This window comes from Vicugna pacos, chromosome 9 (assembly GCF_048564905.1).
Source record: "Vicugna pacos chromosome 9, VicPac4, whole genome shotgun sequence".
NCBI lineage: Eukaryota > Metazoa > Chordata > Mammalia > Artiodactyla > Camelidae > Vicugna > Vicugna pacos.
This window is the reverse complement of record NC_132995.1, coordinates 44,079,887-44,101,932: the sequence shown is the minus strand read 5'-3', so window position 1 is coordinate 44,101,932 and position 22,046 is coordinate 44,079,887. Positions and strand designations below refer to the sequence as shown.

The 22,046-nt window shown below is 39.3% G+C and overlaps 1 long non-coding RNA gene across 1 annotated transcript; it reads right to left on the bottom strand.

Annotated features, from left to right (window-relative positions):
• Positions 1 to 3,241: 3,241 nt before the first annotated feature.
• Positions 3,242 to 10,361, bottom strand: LOC116281922 (uncharacterized). Its single transcript, XR_004191388.2, has 3 exons — positions 10,213 to 10,361; positions 3,507 to 3,580; positions 3,242 to 3,315 (listed from the first exon to the last, which is right to left on the bottom strand). It is a non-coding gene; the product is annotated as an uncharacterized lncRNA (long non-coding RNA).
• Positions 10,362 to 22,046: the final 11,685 nt, after the last annotated feature.

The window sequence follows — 22,046 nt, the reverse complement described above, 5'->3', positions numbered from 1 at the left end:
AAATCATTTCCCTATGGGTGGCAACAAGCTTTCAAATATGACCTGTAGGAACAGTAGCACAAGACAGCAATGAATTTATGTATGTGCTATTCAGATTTAGTGGCACTAAGATCACAAGAAAGCACATTTAATTAGTGGAGTGCATTCAATTCTAAAATTTAGATCACTTTCTCCAAATAAGCTTGTTCTTCAGAGAAATCATGCAAGTACATGTTGACAAATATTGCAAACAATGAGAGAAAGACACCAATCTCAGGTTTTTTTTTTTTCTAAAAAAAAATCTACTCTTTTTAATTATGCTTTTCATTATAACCTAGCAGAGAAGGGTTTAAGTACCAGCCTGAGTCTTGCATTCTCTAGGTCAATGTTGAAAGTTTATTTCTACAGTAAAATACACCTTTCACATTCTGGGTGTTGCCATATAAATCAAACAAAGAGAACTACATTCCAATTCTCTCCATTACCACAGAAGCATACAAGCTACTAACCAGAACAGTCTTCCATTTTTAGCTTGAAGTGTTTTTCAACCTCAAGTATGCTTAGAAACATTCTTAAGCCAAGGCTACTGTGATTATACCTATTAGACTTTTATTCTATATAAATTATTGAGCCAAATGGAGTCCAAAACACTGACCCTTGACTGCCAATTGGAATAATCCTTAACCCTCAATCATTTGCTAAAGGAGACAAATGAGCTAGAATTGAGTTCTGAAACTACCACCTCTGAATAAAAAGAAAAAAAAAACAGGAAAGCTTAATATGCATCTGGGAAAGACACAGTTAATGCAAATGATGCAGAAATGTGGGGGATTGCTCTAACCTGCTTACGTTCATTGCTTCCCCAATACAGATACCTGCATAGAGACACACAGATATACGTTTATTAACACACACGGGTGGACCAGACTGACTAAACATTCTAAAATGAGGAGAAGCAAAACCCAATGAATTCTCCCCACATCTTAGACAGTGCATACACACCCACTAACACACACCCTCGACAAGCATAAGGTCCAGAAGTCCTTAAACAATTTTGTAGGCATCAATTACAAACTAATGAAATCTGCTGAGGGCAGAAACACAAAGACACACAGTTCAAGATTTAAGCACTGAAGCAAGGAAGACACCTGATAGAAGTAGTCAGAAGTTCCAAAAACTGAAAAGATTGTATCCTGGACACCAAAGCAGATGTTTAGGGACCACAGCAAATGATTTCAAACACTGTTGTCCCTACCACCCAAATTTCTGAAAATTAAAGCTGAATGGTTCCAGCCCCCTCTAAGGCTATCTGTTCTTGCAGCGGACAAAGCTTTGGTCAATGGTCTTGTTCTTGCTGGCTGGCTTTAAAGGTTTTGCTCCTAAATAAGTACTCAGCATCCTTTCTTTTCCCATTCTCTCTGGTAAGGGATGCTCTGTTCACTTCATGTGAGCTTAGATTTATAAGGTACTGAGAAATAAGAGTATGAGGCCCTTCAAATTGTCCTCCTAGATTTAACACTGCAAGCGAGGCAGCACAGGGTCTTGGCATTGGTTAACACATTTGTGCCACAAAGCCGTTTGTTACTAGAACCAATCTGATGCCCCAGTGAAAGCAAGAACAAAGCAACAACTAAAGAAGTCTTCCCCATACCACCCCCACCCCACAAATAGCCCATTCCTTCTGAGTCCAGGCTCCTGAACGCACATAAAACTGTCGCCTTGACGGGGGAGAGCGGCACTCGTTCCTCAGCTGGAGGCTGCATTCAGAAAGAATGGATTTTTCCTGGCTTCTGATAGTCTGAGACATTGTGACTGTCACTCAGAGGGTGAGCAAAACAGGGTTCAAAATAGAGAATGAGATGCATAGAGATGCAGGAGAGTGGGAAAAGCACATGGAGTAGGGAGAGGGAAGAGACTGATATCAAATCCTACCCTGGAATGGGCCACTCTCCCTGTGCCTGTAAGAGGCTCCTAGGCTATTTTAATTATAAATATTTATATCCGTGGAAGCAAATTCAGAAGGATTTATGTCTCAGGGGAGTGCAGATCAATAGATCTGAGCAAACCTCATCTCCAGGCTGACTACTTAACACTGTTATCACCGATTAGGGCTGCATGGCCCTCTGGGAGGGTGTTGGTTCTCCTCTAGTCCTCTGTAGGTCCACCCCATTCTTGGCCCCAAGAGGAAATCAATAACAGGATGCAGGGATCGATACTCAGGACATCTGCTTGGCTGCAGTGGCTCACCTTAGGAGCGGAGTTTGGTTAGCCTTCATCTATCCCGCAAACTCCCATTCTTCCCTCACAACCCCTTGGTCTGCCCAGATCTGCTGGGGGCATCCCGGTTTTGATCTTTAGCTCATTAACTGAAATCAGCAGAAATGCTGCTGACTCTCTCAAGTAAGGAAAGACAGACTTGGTTATCATTTGCCTCACTTTCTAAAAAGTGAGGAAACTTACCAGACCTCAAGGATTGGGTCATTTCCTGCCTCGTGGCCCGTGGCGTGCTTCCTGCTGCCGAATGTCTGGCTACCAAGTACTGTCGGAGCGGCTGGAGCTGGCTGGATTTCTGTTCCAGGTCTGCCTGCGTCTCCCTATGCTTGGTCTGCAGTTGATAGATCCTCTGCTCCTGAAGCATCCAGCTATTGACCCGCCCAGGGAAAGAAAGAAAAAAATGGAAAAAAAATCAATTAATACTAAACAGCTTAACAAAACCCTGCATAGCACAGGCCTGAAGCTTACAGGATAGGAGTTGGTGTGATCTCAGTGGCAACAGTGGTTGTGGGGACAGGCGCAGCCAGCTAGAAAAGCTGATGTTCCAGGGACAGGAAGCCAATATGGTAGGCGTGATCACACACACACGCACACGGACACGTGCGTGCGCGCGCGCACACACACACACACACACACGGCAGCTTGCTCTGACATGCCCTATCAGGGAGCAAAGAGGATAGTGCAGGCACATGTTCATTGTGAGCTGATGGAAGGAGACCCATTTACCAAAACAGAAGAAGGACTGAAACCAAACTCATAGAAAGGGTGGGTATTTTTCTATTTTTCTGGGTTCTTGAGGGGTCGGGGGGTGGAAGAGGAGTGGAAGGAGAGGAGACATTGTTTTGTTCTGAGAAGGTAATACCATATACGTATTGCAGGAGTGTTACCCCAGGCATTTCTTCGTGCGTCTCCCTAGCACACACCACATGCAGACACACGTGAAGCTTTTTTTTTTAAGGGGGGGGGTAAAAATGGGGGAGCACCATACCTCAGCTGCCAGGCCCTTTCTCTTCTGCAGGAGCTGGCTTTGAAGGCTCAGGATTTTGCATCTCGCTGTTCCAGCTGTAAAGAGTTTACATAGGGAGGGAGCAAGGAAGGATCATGAATGTCAACCAATGAGCAATTAGCATGACAAGACTAAAGTATTGATCCACTAAAGCTCACTGCACCGCTGTAGCCCCAGAGGTAGAGCGGCTCCCCTGTCACTAACTCCGACAGTGCATCTCAGAAGCCTGTAATGTAGGGCTGCTTACTTTTGTAGCCCTGGTCTCGTCTCGGGTCAAGGGAGGGTGGCACCATCATCTGCAGCCCTCAGGGGTCCCCATCCCTGGGCAGAAAGCAGAGGAGAATGCATAAAGAATGGAAAGATTTTGGCTGTCCTACTTCATTTATTTTTTAAAAATACAGCTCCCTCCCGATGGCACCAGGCAGTTCTATGTATTGATTGGAGAAGGGCTAGGGCGAAATCCTGGCCTGACAGCTGGGGCTGGAACTAGCATGGTTTACCATTCTGCATGGTTAGGGGCAAACTGTCTTTGTAGTACCAACTTCTGGCCAATTCAGATACATACTTTTTGGGCACATTTTACTCATTTTAAACACTAAGTGGGGAGGGGAAAAAGTGCTATTCACTAAAGAGGCACTCTTATTTCTAGATAAAAGGCTATAATACATCGAAAGAGAAAATGCTGGACTCGGGACTAGGCAAACACGGTGTTCAGATGACACTAGCCTGGTGAGGCATTACCCCTGTAAGGTTCTCCATACTCCATTGATTTCTTCCTTTATTACTCTCAACCATATTCACACTAACTTTTCTTCTACTTTTCCCCCTACCCATTCCATGCCTTCACGAATTCACTTCTTAAATTGCTTTTCAACTTTGTCCCCATATTTTTCTTTAAAGATCCACTAGGAGCCCATCTCGTCCACAAAATCTTCCAAGTAGTGGTGCTCACTTATTCTTATGTGAGCTTCTAATAGGTGCCCTAAACTTCCCTATCATGATGAGCAATACGGTTAAGGTCTCCATATGCAAAGAACTTGGAGACCAGCTGAATCAATGAGCTATCCATTGACAACAAAACCATTCATCCATCTTCCACCCTCCATCATCTGTACATTCTCCATCCATTCATTCATCCATTTGTAGTTTATTGAGAACTTTCAGTCTGTGTTTATTGACAACTTTCTTTTGCCAGAAACTACTCTTAGCTGAAAATACAATGGTGTGGCAAAGACCTGAGTGTTTGTTGATAACCATTTTCTCCTCTTCTTCCCAGATATATAGATAATCTGTAAATCCCAGCTTTTTGGTAACAGGGCTTGTGACTGAGTTCTGTCCAATGGAATGTGGGGGGAGGTGATGCATGGCCTGGCTCATAAAAGCCTCCCACATGCTCCTTTGTTCTCTTTTCCTTCCACTGTGACCTTGATGGTAACATGTTGAAGATGATGGTACAATCTGGGTCTCTGGAGTCCAGGTGGAGAAGACTATGTCATAGTGTTAAGTTATTGAGATTTTAGGGTTTCTTCTGCATTTGTGTGAAGGTAGCAGCTAGTGTTACTAATAAAAATACTGAACAAGAACAGACATAGTACCTGCCTTCACAGAACTTGCAGCCCAGTGGGTGAGAGAGATATTAAATAAATAATTACAAAAATACATATAAAAGGACAACTGTGATCATTATAATAAAGGAGAGGGTATCTGAGCCAATGTATGCATGTATCAGACAACTAGACACTTACTAGACAACAGCAATTGCACATTTATGTTGAGATCTGAGGGGTGAGTGACCTGGAGGAACATGAGGATGTTCCAGGAAGAGGGAATAGAATGTGTAAACTTGCTATGGTAAGAAGGAGTAGGTATATTATAGGAATGAAAAGAACCCTGGTGTAAGCAGAACACAGGGAATGAGTGGGGATATGGTACAATATGAGGATGAGGAAGTAGGTAAGGCCCATTCAGGGCCTTGTAGTTTATGAATGTTAGTTTCCATTCTAAAATCATTGGGAAGCCATACCAGTTTTAAGCAAGACTGGTAACAAAAATCATATTTCTATGTTGAAAAGTTCTCCCTGGCTGCAGCATGAAGAATACATTGATAGTTCTACTTATTTCCAGCTATATGGTGGAACAGATAACCCGAAAACCCTCCCACCAAAAATGTTAAGATGTTCCAGATAAAACAAAACATGCATTCTTTTAAATAAATGGCTAAGTTTGCAAGTAAACGCCCCAAGTTCCAGGTACAAAGAGGGGCTGAAATGAGAGCAATAGCCATGGAACGTGCATCTGCCTTGAGGGGCACTGTCCCGTCTCAGTGACCACGAGGATTAGGTTTTAACATCCATATGGGGATGAGGCCCATGAAATCTAGGAATCTGGAACTGATATTCTCCACATAAAACTGGGACCCTTAAAAGGATGGCCTAGGGAAAATAAATCCATCTGTTGTCATAGGATGTTTGTCCTTTCCTGTTCCATGGGTAGGAAAAAATTCTCCCCTGAGAAGTTTTGAGTATGCTTTACAGGTTTGGGGATTTATATTTACTACCCACCAAGTTTAGAAGCTCCTAAGCTGAAGAATTAGAACTCAACTTTGTCTCAAGTTAGTAATATCCTGTGGCATTTGGCAGGAACAAATCCAAAAATACTCTGGAGGGCCACAGCTTCATATAGGTCATCTAGGATTCTTGTAGAGAAAGCCCTGCCAAAGATGTGCCCACACATTACAAAACTGAAAGTCATGAGTGAGAGTAGCAGACAAAGCAAACAGCAGATTCAGACCTCTGAGAACTTAAGGCGATAGAACAATCTGGTAGAGGCTGCAAAAGAAGTATGTGTCAAGTGCTTAGAGACATAAAAGAAGGTATCAAATTCACAAAAAAATAGCGAAGACTTTATGAAAAAAGAAAATGAACTGGAGAGGGGTAAGAATAACGCATCAAGATCAAGAATGTGACTTTGTTATCAAATGTGCAGGACTCTTGGTACTTATGAGGGGTTAGGAAGTAGTCATTTTATCTTTTCCTTTTCTCTCCTTATGTTAAACATGTTATTTATGTTAGACAAACCTTTCACTTGCTTTGTTAGTGACATCTAAAATGTATGGGCATAATGACTGCCCCAAAGCCAGGAAGTATTTCCCATATTTGAGACCGATGGTCAGCTCATAAGACATTCTCTCTGCTATGACTGCTGTAATGTCTCATAAGGGAAAATATTATCTGTGTGATTTCTTTGCTTCTTTGCACTCTTCAGCTCAGTGTTCTCTTTCCAGCTGGGCACAAATTGGGGACACTGGCCTTTTCAATGATGGACAAAGAGTCATAATGTGAGGGAGGTGGCAAGCATCAAAGGAAAGCTCAAAATAAGGAAGGCTCATTATTTTATCAGGAACTTTTTTTTTCTTGCTACTATTTCAAAAATTATTTCTATGTTAAAAAAAAGAATTTGACACAACATTGTAAAATGATTATAAATCAATAAAAAATGTTAAAAAATTATTTCTATGCCTCACAAAAGAACCAGGAATAAGTAATGTAATAAAATCAAGAGGTTACCAGGTCAGTCTGAGCTGGTGCTCTGGATGAACCAGTGTTGTTTCACAAATCCCCAGATGTTCTTTTTTGGACCCAGGCTTGATCTACTACGGTAAGGGATTTCAGTAGTGAAGAGACTTAGATGGAACTAGATGATTCCAAGTGTGATGAAATCAGGTCAATTTCACTCACCTGTGTCTTGTTGGACACTGATCATCATCACTGTCATAATTACCTTTTATTGAAGTTTAGCCACCTGCTAGACCACATATTATTTGATTTACCATCAGAAAACCTCTGTAGAGCGGGCATTAATATCCACACTCCTCCGATGACAGATACGAAAAAATGAAATCATCTACAATTTCTCATTTTATATTAGAACCAGCATACGATAAATTCTTATAGCCTTTCTTAGCAGGTTTAGATAGAAGCAAAATCATTGACAGCCCTAAGAAAAACAGAAATAGGGAATTTCTTTCTCCATGTGCTTTCAAAGAAGGTGGTGTTCTGAGCAGCCATAATAAGACAATTGAACTCAACTACATTTGTCTCTCACCTAGTAGCAAATGCAGATTTACCCTAATGTGGGAGAGATATTTGGAAAATGATTTATAGAATTTGGTGTACAAATTTAATCAGGGCTGTTTATGATGAAAAGAGTCAAGGCTGTTTATCTGAGCCATTTTTTCTCTCTCACCCAACTCAAGACCATTCTAGTTTAAACCACCATCATATTATCCCCAGAAACGTTGTAATGGGCCTGCCTGCCTCCACTCACATCTTGGGATCAGTTTTCCCCACAGCAGCCAGGGAAATCTTTTACAAATTAAATCATATAATGCTACTCCCTCTCTTAAATTCCTCTGAGAACTTCCATTGCACTTTGACACATCCCCTACCTCTTTGCCACAGTCTGCCGCACCCTACAGGATTTGGCCTTGCACACTTCTCCCTGTGGCTCTCTCAGTTGGAGTCACCAGACCACCTTTCTGACCCAGAAACCCTTCAACCAGACTGGTTTGCTGGTTGCTCAGTGCTCTCCTTTGCCTGGAAAGCTCTGTCCCCAGATCTTCACGGGGATGCTTCTCTTATCCTTTAGGTGTTATCTCAAATATCACCTTCTCAGAGAGCACCTATCTCAGAGGCCACTCCCTGTCACCTTACCCTGTTCTGTTCTGTTGCTTTTCAACACCGGATCTCAATTACCAAGCACAGTGTCTGGCACATGGACATTCAGTAATATTTACAAGAATGAATAAATGAGTTCCATGTCTTCACTGACACCTACTGACAATCATGACAGAATAAATGAGATACTTGATGACTAAGAAAAGTTATTATTAATAAGCCAGCCTTGCCAATTTTCTCAAGGTAGTTAACAATTTATGTAAGGAAATTAGAAGAAATAATATCTTTTTATTAATATTATTGCTGTAGGTAGAAAGAGGCTCATAAAAATAGAAGTCTGGGCTAGTGACTATTTGGGTTTACTATTTACAAAGTTGCAGTAATAATAATGAAAGGTACATTTATATAGTATTTTCTACTACAAACAGCACTTTTGCACATACTAACTCATCTTTTTTGATAACAATTTTATGAAGGAGACAAGTATTATTCTCCACATTTTACTGATAAGAAAATTGCTAACAGCATTTTAGCTAGTACATATCCAGTCACAACATGGTTTGGTAAACCTGAAAACTCAAAGGTCTACCTTAAGAGGATATTTTGGAATCATGGAAGTTTTGGTTTCATAGCTGGAGAGCAATTTTGCCTCAGGATTAATTCTACCTTGAGTCTCACTCATGTCTTACTTAGATGATATTTAGATGAGTTTCTGGACTTTTTTACATCACATTATAACTTACTATATAATCACACACTTTTCTTTCATATTTCCTATCTGTGTTCATCGAAGAGTGTAAGCTGCATGAGCTCAGGGGTTTTTGTCTGTCATGTCTCTCATGCTCCTAAAATAGTCCCTGATACTAAGTATTTTGCTCAATTAAAATGTATTAGAGCCAAGAATAAACATGATAACTCAATTTCTTGTTCATTTTCACTAATTCAGCTACTCTAAACTTCTGCTTTGATTCTTTCTTCTGGTGTTAATGTTTCCAATAAAAGCCCTACCAAAAAAAAAAGGCTATTTTCATTTATGGAATACTTGGAAAAAGGACAGATGGAGTACACAGAGAGAAAACTTTTGTTTAGGGTGGTATATTAAGTTCCTGTAGAGTGGCGTGTTTGTTTCCTATAGGATGGCGTGCTTGTTGTAACAAATTACCACAATCTAGGTGGCTTAAAACCACAGAAATCTATTCTCTCACAATTCAGGAGGCTAAAAGTTCAAAGTCAAGGTGCTGGCAAGGCCACTAGAGGAGGGTCTTTCCTTGCCTCTTCCTACTTTCTGGTGGCTCCTGGCAGTCCTTGGCTGGTAGCAGCATCACTCTAATATCTGCCTTTGTCTTCATATGGTCTTCTTTCCTTTGAGTCTGTATGCTCTCTTTTCTTCTTATAAGGACATTAGTCATTGGATTTAGGGCCCAGGCTAATACAGTTTAACTTCATCTTAATTTAACCGATGAAAAGCCCCTGTTTCCAAATAAGGCCACATCCTGAGATTCTGGGCAGACATGATACTGGGGGGACACTATTCAACCCACAATAGATGGGCAGTATCAAACTGTCAATGCCTCTCCTTCCTGTTCACCCTCAGCTTCTGTATGTTCTTTAAAAGAGTGGGTATTCCTGTATTTTCTCCTTGCATTTTGCTCTTTCCTGCCTGTGACTCATATCCCCTGGCTCTTATTCCAGTTTCCCATCCCCTCCACCTAGATATTTCTTTAACATTCTATGTGGATGAATCACACATGTGCACATTATGAATCTGTGCAATGTAAAGCACAACTTGGTTTTTATTAGAATCTTTTCTAGGCTATGAATCCTAATGATGTTCCCAAAGTCAGATAATTAGTACATTTGAGCTAGGAGCATGATGATTATGAGGTTAAAAAGTAAATAGCTAGTGATTCCAGACTGAAGTGAAGAAAGGCTGCAGGAACAGTTCACCTATAACGATAACAAATCATAGAGTTCCTGTTAGTAGTTTATGTAACTAGGATTGCTTCAGTACAGGATTTGAGGTTCACAGCCTTTGTGATGTTCTTTCTCATACTAAAGGAAAGTGTACTTAAAAGACAATGCCTTATTTTAGAATCTCTTAATACTGGTCCATTTTGAGGCACAAGCCCTACTTCAAGTGAATGTTTACACAATGTCTATCATTACTGTTGTTATTTACATATAGCAGCATCTCATGTTCACAGATACTGTGGTTTTAAAGATCTCTCCTGTCAACTATTTAATTTTCTTGCCCTGGTTATAGAGGAGGACTCATACCTGTCATTTGTGTTTTCTTTGCTTGCAGCTTGAACTAGCTTATTGTCTCACTGAATGATTATAAACAGATCCTGCTGATAAAAGGAGACTCTTGTATTGTTGAAGATTTTTTTTTTTAACCTTCTTGGATATCAGTCCTTAAAATCTTGTCTCCATTTCTTCTTGAAGGGAAATTAGAAAGAAAATATTTCAAAATTATGCCTTGCACATAAGTAAGAATTCAATCAATATTGATTCATTTGGAAATTCAAAGCAATATTTTCATCCAAGTTTTACTGGAGGAATAAAAACAAATGATATTCATATTTACTGTGTTTAGTGACGGAAAAGTGGTGTTGGGACAACACCCAATAATGCACCAAAATAAATTCCAGATAAATTTAAAATGTAAAAATAAAACCAAAAAATTAATAGAAAAAAAAAAGAATTAAAAAAATATTAAAGTGAGAAACCCAGGAGTCATAATATAATGATTCATAACTTCAAAATAATAAAAACAAAACAAATGAGGTATTACCTCACACCAGTCAGAATGGGCATTATTCAAAAGTCCACAAATGACAAATGCTGGAGAGGCTGTGGAGAAAAGGGAACCCTCCTACACTGCTGGTGGGAGTGCAGTTTGGTGCAGCCACTGTAGAAAACAGTATGGAGATTCCTCAAGAAACTAAAAATAGACTTACCAGATGAGCCAGCAATCCCACTCCTGGGCATATATCCAGAAGGAACCCTACTTCAAAAAGACACCTGCACCCCAATGTTCATAGCAGCACTATTTACAATAGCCAAGACATGGAAACAACCTAAATGTCCATTGACAGACGACTGGATAAAGAGGATGTGATATATTTATACAATGGAATATTATTCAGCCATAAAAACGACAACATAATGCCATTTGCAGCAACACAGATGTTCCTGGAGAACGTCATTCTAAGTGAAGTAAGCCAGAAAGAGAAAGAAAAATACTATATGAGATCGCTCATATGTGGAATCTAAAAAAAAAAAAAAAACCAACATAAATACAAAACAGAAACAGACTCACAGAGACAGAATACAAACTTGTGGTTGCCAAGGGGGAGGAGGGTGGGAAGGGACAGACTGGGAGTTCAAAATTTGTAGATACTGACAGGCACATGCAGAATAGATAAACAAGATTATACTGTATAGCACAGGGAAATATATACAAGACCTTGTGGTAGCTCACAGCAAAAAAAATTGTGACAATGAATATATGTGTATTCATGTATAACTGAAAAATTGTGCTCTACACTGGAATTTGACAAAACACTGTAAAATGACTATAACTCAATAAAAAAGTTAAAAAAATAAAAACAAACAAAAACAAAAAACAAACAAAAAACAAAACAAATTTCTGTATGGCAAAAATCACCCTAAAGTTAAAAGAGATGACATTCTGCAAAGTTTTATAATTCATATCACAAATTTCTAATTTCTATAATATGTAAAAAGCTGCTATAAATCAATGTATAAAAGTCCAATAATCTAAAAGAAAACAAGCAAATAGTTCATAGGAAAAGAAATAAAGTGATTTTTAAACATATAAAAATAAACAATCTCACTCAAAGAGAAATGCAAATTAAATCCTCACTAAGACACCGCTTTATACTTAATATATTGGCAATATTCCAAAATTACTGACAATACAATGCACTTATGAAGATGTGGCAAAACAAGTTTTTTCGTTTTTTCAGACATTGTTGATGGGAGTAGAAATTGGCATCAATCTCTGTGGGATGCAATTTTCCAAGATCCATTAAAATTACATGCACATACCCTTTGAGCTAGCTAGTCCAGTTCTATAAATTTATCCTACAGATATACCTGCAAACTTGTAAAAGTCTATGCATTGCAGCTTTGTAATAGCAAAAGACTAGAAACTACCTGAATGTTTCTCAGTAGAAGACTGGTTAAATAAATAATGGTTTATCCAACAGTGGGATATTATGAAGCTGGAGAAATGATTGAGGACTTTCCTGCATAGAAATTCCTTTTCCATAACAATTTCAGGAAAATAAAATAGGTAACAGGAGAGCTCCAGAAGGTTCATAGATATCTGTAAACATGATGCAAAAAGACGTGCAGAGCAGGGTGTATAGTGTGCTATTTGTGTAAAAATGTGGAGGGGAGTGTATGCATATATATAGTTACTTGCACATGCATAAAATATCTCTAGAAGGACACACAAAAACTGGAAAGCATGGATTGCCATTGGGTAAGGGAACTGTAGGTGGGAGACACAGAAAAAGAGAATTTTCACTGTGTAGCTTTTGTACCTTTTGAATTCTAAGAATGTATCCCCTATTTAAATTAATAAAAAATAACTCTCATACATAGGCACACACATAACCACACACATAGAGATCAAACTTCATTTGTTATCAGAGCTCAGATCCAGAAAGATAAGTAAATCCCTAGCATGCTATATTATTAGGCTATTGGGCCTTGGGAGTTAGTGACACACATGACACAATTAAGGTAAGTGGGACTCATCAGCCAAATATATCCGCCTCCTGAATTCTTAGCACTTACCATGTACACTTGTTGAATGAAAAACTGAAAACGGAAGGATTAACAACAGATTTAACAGCAAATGGCCTTTGTGAATGATCCCAATTAATAAATCAAAAATAAACATAATTATTATACCCAGTAAGTCGGGAGATTTGATTTCTACTACGCAGCTGTGGGCTTGGTAAAGTCACTTAAACAGGGAGAGTTGGCTGAGACATTAGTAAACAGGGACTGTGGACTAGACCACTTCTAATGCTCTTTCCAATTGCATTTCTTCTTAAAGTGTCTTAATTGCAACACTCTTTACCAGAGTGTGTGATCAAGTTTTTTCTGTAGCATCATGCCTGAGTCTTAGCCTCCCAAATCTGGGAAGATCTCAGAGAGTCAGTTCCCCTGCTCTGTCTTTTCCTCTTTGCCTTAAAATACACAAGTCTTCCTGATATCCAAAAAACATTCTCTTGAGCCTCTAGTCCTTCTAACTATCCTCCTATTTCTCTCTTCCCTTTATCTGCCAAATATCTTAAATATGGGGCCTATACCTGCTTCTCCCTTGATTTACAGCGACGAACACTTCTGTCTCTTACTAAGGTGAAATTCACATCACATTAAATTAACCATTTAAAATGTACAATTTAGCAGAGTTTAGTGTATTCACAATGTTGTCCATCTATCAGTTATCTCTAGTTCTAAAATATATTCACCACCCTCAAAGCAGACCTTGTACCCATTAAGCAGTCACTCCCCATTCACTCCTCTCTTCAGCCTCTGGGAACCATTTTCTGACTTTATGTCTCTACAGACTTAGCTATCCTGGATATTTTATGTAAATGGAATGTGACCTATGTAACCTTTGGTGTCTAGTTTCTTTTACTCAGCATAATTTTTTTGAGGTTCACCCATATTCTATCATATCAGTGCTTCATTTCTTTTTAATGGCTGAATAATATTCCATTGCATGGCTATAGCACATTTTGCTTATCCATTGATCAATTGGTGGACATTTGGGTTGTCTCCAACTTTTGGCTACTATGACTAATTCTGCTATGAACATTCGTGTACACATACATGTGTGACTATCTGTTTTTCATTTGTTTTGTATATACACCTAGGATTGGGATTGCTGGGTCATATAGATAATTCTGTATCTAGCTTTTTGAGGAAATTTTTGTGCCTCTTTTTGAGGTTTTCTTAGGTTTATGGGCAGACATTCATTACAGGCTCATTCTTTCATTAAAGGTTTATTAAGTGCCTGTTAAGAAAGAAGCCCTTTGCTCAGACGCTGGAAGATCTGAAAGTAAGACAATTTATTCCTTGAAGGTCCTCACAGTCTGGCACAAAGACGCAGAGGGGGAAATGAACAAAATGTAAACCTGATTGTGTGTTTCCAATAATGAAAACCCTCCAGAAACTTATCATTGCAACCAGAAGAAAACCCAAATCCTGTACTAGAGGCTTCACAACTCTGCCTACACTTATGACTACATGTAATCTTCAGGGGGGAAAAATTCTGTATGCCTTTAGTGAATATTTGTGAAATCAATCAATCAATCAATTGATTGATCAATCTCTCTATATATTACTCTTTTCTCCCCTTGGCCTCCAGGCTACAGCCTTTGTTCTGTACCTTGAATACACCAACTCATTCCCATCTCAGGGCCTTTGCACTTGCTGCTCCTTCTGCTTGAAATGCTCATTCACCAACTCTGCATGGCTGCCTCCTTATCATTCAGGTCCTCTGGACCACCCTAGCTAACAGAGACCCACCCAACTGCAGTTACTTTCACATTATTCCATCTTACTGCTTCACTGACCTTATCCATTCCTATAATTATCTTGTTTACATGCTTTTTTTCTTATATCCTCTCTTAAAATTTAGCTCCTGTTTATGTTTGTTGCTGTTATATCACCTATACTTGGCATTTGTTAGGTTATTGATAAATATTTGATGACTGATAAATAATTGCACTGCAGTTGTGTCAAATGATGAAATTATGGTAGTATAAGGCACAGTTCTGTACTCTGGAGGCTAGAATTCCTAGATAAAGGTCCAGTGGGTTCTGTTTTTGGTGAGGGCTCTCCTCCTGGCTAACAGATGGCTGCCTTCTCACAATACCCTCACACAGCCTTTTCTCAGTGTCTGTGGAGAGAGAGAATAAACTCAAATAAACTCTCTCTGTGTGCCCTTCTAGAAGGGCAAATCCCATCATGAGGACCCCACCCTCATGACCTCATCTAAACCTAATTACCTCCCAAAGATCTCATCTCCAAATACCATCACTGTGGGGGTTAGAACGTCAATATATAAATTTGGGGGGGGGTTGGTTCATAAATAGTCAATCCATATACCAACTGATAGACAGTTCCTCTGTTCACATATAGGAATATTTTTAGCCTATAAATATTCTCAATGTAAAAGAAAAGCCTTGTCTATGTTTTTAATGTCATTCTTCAGAGTTTGGTAAAAATCATGGATTTACCAAAGAGGAGATCACACAACACAAAAATGTGGCAAAAATACAAAATATACCCCCCTCTTAAATAATGACAAAAGTAGGAATCATCTGTCTATGCATCCACTAAATAGTCATTCAGTGTCTACTATGTGTACTGCACATTTTGCAGATTTAAAGGTGAAAGTTTTAGGGTTCCAGACTTGGGCAGTTTATTAGGAGAGATAAGAGATACATAAAAGACTGATAAAGAAAAAGTAAAATATTCACCCTATAGAGAGATACAAAGTGCTATGGAAGTTTGGTGTTAGGAAAGAGAACTCCCTGAAAGAGGTGAGAATTGGTACATCCCTTAGGTTAGCAGCAGGATCTCTATAGAAACCAAATGTGAACTCCTGAAGGGAGCCACATGAATACATTTTCTCATCTGCTTTGGACTGCCTTCCTTCTATCAGAACTAACTTCATGCTGAAAATAGATAGCTGATCAACTTAGTTATGAATCTGGGGCAAAATTTTAATTCTGCTCTTGCTGGTGAAGAAAAACTAATAATTGCCTGGAGGAAATGTTTCATTTTTACCCAGGGTATTAATATTTTGGGGGCAATGTAATATTATTTAGGAATCTGACAAAGTAATTAACTCACAGTTTCTGTTAATACACTTGTAAAATATAAAATCCTTGGTTACACTGTCATCAGATCTATCATTAGTACCCTTATCTATTGAAGACATTGATACTTCAGATTTCAATGAACTGCTGGAAAAACTGCTGGAATTACGAAGGCCAATAAATTGTTGGACGCCTTAAAGAGAGCTAATGAAAATTTATGCCTATGTAGATGACAAAATCTCTTCTAAATTTTCATTCATCTCTATCATGTACACCAATGCCACTTCAACCAGCCTACCGCTAACATTTGCAGAACCTCAGATGCGAGCTTAAGTGGAAGTCTACATACCACATATCTAAGTATTTAAAAATTATACACCAAATGGTTGCGTGAAAATGTTCTATCTTCCTACTTTTATATTTGTATATATATGTGCATATATCTTCATAACACCCTGGAAGGCCAGGTCCTACTTGGGAATCCTCAGACTTTAGATCACAGCTGTGTGAGGAGTTAGCTCACAGCCTCCAGACTCCAACACACTTCCCTTCTCTCTTTACCCTGGTTTTTCTCCTTGTTATGAATGATTTCACGCACATGTGTCTGAACACTCTGCCTGCACATCCAACGTTCATTCTCCACTCCTGCAAACAGTCACCCCTTTACTACTCCTTGGACCGAGTGCTGCAGACCAAGAGGATGGCCCTTGGGAAGAGTTTTGTACAGGTCTTGGAAGCACACTTGAAATTCTAGAGTCCTGGATTGTGGAGTGTGCTCTAGACATGGAGAAGGGGTGAGTACCCTCCCTTCATTCCATCCTCAAGCAGTGGAAAGGGATGAGATGCAACCAGAGAAGGGCCAGAGCAGAGCTCTCCAATAGGGGACTGAGAAGTGGGCTCCTCTTGCTGTACCTCAGGACTTTCTTCTCTGCTGCTTGTCTGCAGTGAAAAATTGCCTCAGTTTCCTGATCTATATAAGGGGTTGTAAAGCTGCTGCTATTGCTAGTACATACTGTTGTTGAAAGGTCTAAATAAATTTAACAATGTATGTGATAGTGCTCTGTAAAGGTGCAATATACTGGAAACGTGTTGTATTATGTTGGGTTTTTGTTGTCGTTAGTTTTAGATTGTACCATGTACTAAAAGGGCAAAGCAGCTGCCTGCTGTGTGCATGCGTGCATGTTCTTATTAACATATAACCAAAAAAGCAAATACGGAGAGCTGATGACAAAGGAGGCGAAGGTTATTAAATATCCTTTAGGTTTTATTTTTCCTAAACTGGCTGCCTGATTCCTCCAGGTCCAGATTGATTTCTTTAAGACCCTGAATTTGTGAACATGTGCTAATTTGCATGGCTGATCTAGGCCCCCAGATTGATGCTGGGTAAGGGACATTACTCTTCAGCTGTAAGGCAGGGTAACTCCTGCATTAAGCAGGAAGAAGACTGATATCTCATCGGTTCAGCAGCAAAGAATATGCAGTGTACCTTTGTGGCAAAAGCAGGTGACTGAACGAGTGGGGGGTGTGGGGGAATGAATTACACCGTGAGCTTCTGCATCCATAAAAATGAGGCTGCTCTAGGGTCAGGCGGGTGGGTGATGTGTCACGGAGGCAGGTTAAACTGATTCAACCCTCCAGCTCACTGATTTGAAGCTGACTAAAGGGGCTGTGCTGTGGCTCTAAGCTCAGAATGATCATACCATTGTCTCTGGCCATTTTGAACCAGGAAAGTCTCTGGATTTTCCTTTCTTAGGATTGTATTTCCTTTCTTTCTTTTTAAAAACACCATTTCATTCTTATTTACACAGAAGTCCAAATCAAAATAAAATCCAATAAAATCCAAATTTTATTTTCAGGGGTAAGGATTTTGGTATGTTTGGGGCAAAACCCCCGTATCTTTATCCCCTTTTAGCATCTTGCTAAATAGAACAAATTGTGCTATTTCTTTTTCTTTTTTCTTTTGCTTTTCAAAAGCAATTACTTCCCTGTCATTTCTAGACATTCAGGCAGAAGAGTCTGCCTTGATTACTCATCCTTCCACTCCCCTCCCCCTTTCAAGTCCTCTGGCTTCTGCATTGCTAGGGAAGGATTCAATTAAATGAAGTGTCAATGGAGCTACAATGGTTTCAGGTCAGAGACGTCAGTAAAAAGCTGTGGAGCTGTGCTGCCCCCGTGTATGTAAATGTATATATTTATACCAGGGAATGTAAACTTTCAGGACTCTCCTCCTGTGCTCCTCCCTGATCAAAGATGATTGCTGAGGCAATTACTGCAAAGGAAAAGAAAATCAGGGCCTCCCATTCATCCTAGTGCTGTTGGAGTTTAATTGCTTGGAATAATGGAGCAGGAATCCCTTTCGTTTGCACACGGCCATACTTATACACACACAAACTTTCACGCATGGCTGTGCTAGGGCACAAACACACACAATGGCAATGCAGGAAAACATCTGTGCACTCCTTAGTCCTGATGTCTGTGCACTTACACAGAGCTGCCTGTGACACACGCACACACACACATACACACACCACTGCACTCTCTGGCTAATTCAATAAAAGCAATGCATAGTATCTTGCTCACATTAAAAGCTGTTTTTATCTTCCTTTAGAGACTTAACAATTTTTATTTCTTTCCTAAAAGAGATAGCTAAAGTTGTGAAAAAAAAAAAAGAGGATGCAGAGAGAAGTCACAACAACAAAATACACAAATTCTTCCAATTGCTTTTGTCATTTAATTCTTCTGTACACACAGTCACAGAAGTCCTAGGTCTCTGCACAAACACTTCACATGTTAAAATCCCTCTTAAGCCCTTTTGCTTTGTTGTAGGCGGTTACAAGGACAAGTTGAGTATTCTGTGCTATTCACTGAGTTCTAGGCTATTCTGTTTTTGTTCTCACATGACATGAAGAGGGATTCTAACTTGCATCAACAAATATAAAGAGTGAATTCTAGCTCTCTCTCTAATTAGTTCTGCTATGTCCAGGCACTGGGAGTATGTGTGGCTTCAGGCTGGGGTGAATCCCTGGTCACGCTTAGAACACAGGCTCTAAAGCATCCACATGGCAGATTTAGGTTTTCATTTCAGGCTCCCAAGGGCTGCCAGATTTTAAATATTATTATTTGGCTTAATTGGTTCCTCCTTTGATGGTAAGAGAGTAAAGAAATGGAAAAAATACCCTCACAAACCCTGTCATCAACACAAAGGAACACCACAGACACTTGGCTTTGTGTTACAATCACTACAAGTTTTTCTTTTGCTTTTTGTGGATTAAATAGTTAAGGCTGTGTGCATGAAGCACACATTCATCCTTTCTCGGACAGTTAAGAATAAATACAGCCTTTTAGAAAAAGAAATTAAGTTTTTTCCATTATTGTGATTGTTGAAAAAAATTTTTTTGTTGAAAATTTCAGAAAATGGTGGAGGTAGGTAAACCAAGTACGAATCAAAAAAAGATCCCAAAGCACCTTATTTTAGAGATTTGGAGATAAACGTGGCTACGTGGACGGCTATGCCAAAATGTTACAAATGAATCCCTGATGATGTCTCTGATGCTTTTGTTTGTTTATTTTGCTTGTTCTGGTTCCTAACTGGACTCTGGGTTTGGATTTTATACTTACGACTCCTTTCTTTCTTGGCCCTCACTGTCTCTTTACAAACATGTGTGACTCCAGCTTCAGTCTCCCAGCTGCACTGCTGCTGCTGAGCTTAGACTCTGCCCTGTCCTGAATGTTCAGTCCAATAGGGGAGGCAGAAACATAAATGGATAATTATAACACAGGAGAAAGACCACGATAGAGGTGATGGAAGAGAACCCAAGACAGGCACAAAATCTATGTGGGAGGGAGAAAACGACATGGGTCCCCTTCTGGAGGAGGTGATTCTTGGGCCAGAATTAACTGGCAGGCTATCAGTTACAATGACCAAAGCAGCCAAAATTACCTTGCATTTGACATTAAGTTTTCAAGAGATTTGATCTTTCTAACTCTCATTTGATGGGAAGCCCAATGCCCTCCTAGATTTTTGTAACTTCCTGGGTTCAAGCCGCTTGAAGTCCAGCTCCTACTGTACATTTGGTGTTGCTGGCATCGAACTTTCTTTGGCCTGTCCCTTCTCCCTGGTCTGTCCCAATCTAGGTACTTGGTACTACACAAGTACTTGGTTCTTGGTTTGTATGAACCACCCACACAGGGTGTTTGTGTGAACATCCTGAATTTTGGAGGGCTAGGCATTTTACATGACCATATTCCTGGCCCTTTCTCGATTTTCCAAAACTCTCTCCCTTTCTTGTCTGCAGCCCCTTCCCTCAGATGCATTCTCTATCAGTTCAGCTGTGCTCACCTCATTATGGAAAACAATAGATTTCTCTACCTCCTCCACTGATCCAGCCTGACTCCACGTACCCATCGTGCATATCCATTGTCCTTTAGAAATGCACTTACATATGTGTACACACACACACACACACACACACACTCCTAGCAGAGGCTTTGAGATTTTAATATTGGCCTTCTTCCTCTTCTGCTTGTCTCTGAAGAGACTGATTTCCTCAATCTAGGATTATGGATTCTCTTCACATCATCTCCTCAACAAGGTAAAGTCATTCCACAAATAGTTATGACATACCAAATATGTGCTTGCCTCTGTTTTACAGGCACTGGGGACACAGTAGGAAATAAGCAAAGAGAATCCTTGACCCCACAGGGTCAGCATTAAGTTTCTAATTCGATTTCCTCATTTTTCCAGGAGTAAAATGTCTTTAATCGACGTTTGCTGAATGAGTGTTCTCATTCAACTTTCTTCTGCTGCCTTCTCTCTTCTTACTCCATTCCACTCTCCCTGTGCTCCAGGCTAGTGTCAACTCCCCCATCATCACTTGTCTATTCCTGTTGCTAGAACTTTGAGAAGTGTATTTTTTTTCAAATTCCATTTGAGAGGGTTATTTTTAAAAATCACATTTTTTGTGCTCTTTTCATGAGATTTGCAAAGTGCCTTGCATTCATTCTTTCATTTAATCCTCACAAAAACTCAATGAGGTAAATAGTATCATTTTTGTTTTACAGATGAATAAACAGGAACTTAAAACAGTTAACACTTTCTTGCCCATAGCTAGTCCTTACCTATTAAAATGATATTCACCCTTTTAGTCCCGAAATCATATAATATCCACCAACTGTGAAATTCCACATCACTGTGTTTTAGTTAGAACCTAATTCACTATTTGTATTAAAGATTTTTTTTTGACTATTAAATTGTAGTAATGGGTGGTACAGCTCACCTTTGTATACATTCAGTTGCTCGCATAAGGAGGCATCAGTAAATATCTTCGAAGTAATTTAAATTAAATAATGATAGCAAACAGCTTATCTCAAAAAGGAGCTAAAGGTCACATGAATTATCTGTATCTACTAGAAAGTTTAGAATACTGTCCTAGATAGAGCCTGGATTTTGAAAGAATTCTGAATATTACATGATAATAACTGTAAGATGTAAGTCACCATGGCCCCAAGCTAATTGAGGCTATTCTGCACTATAGTAGGAATAAAATAATATTACAGAAGTTAAGATACTGAAAACAAGAATTAAGCCAATTTAAGAATCACTAAATAATGGGAGGGATTATAGCTGCTATTGTAAACAACTTACGTTTTCAGTACAGATAAATTTTGTACAACTGCCTAGATCATAATAGATTGTAGCCAGAAAAGACCCTGTTCCAAGTGCTCAAGGTCTACAGCTAATGGAGCTGAAGAAGACAGTGGTTGTCTGTGCATGTGTCCAATTTTCTTCTCAATGTCCCCTGACAGTGAAGTTGTGACACAATGTTTTCTCAAGGAAGGGTCACCAAGAACTGGCATAGAATTCCACTATAGGTATGGGCTAGAAGGAATAATAGATGTCTGGTTTGTTTTTTTTTGGAGAAATAGCTAACATCTATTTCTCCTTCATGCACATAATCAATAATTATTTTTATATAACTATAGATATACACATAGAAATAGATAAATACCAATGGCTAATATTGGTGAAGATTTGAAGAAACAAAATATAACAAGAAAAGGCAGAGCTGACTACTGGAATAGAAGAGTGTTAGAAGGAAGTTGTAGAATATGGATAATAGGACTCAATAAAAAGAATGTAGTTCATTTTTACTGAAGCTATTACTCATTTTTAAAAAACGGCTTTGCCTCATTGGTTTTCACTGGTCACTGAGTCACCTATTTTCTGGCTGGTGCTTT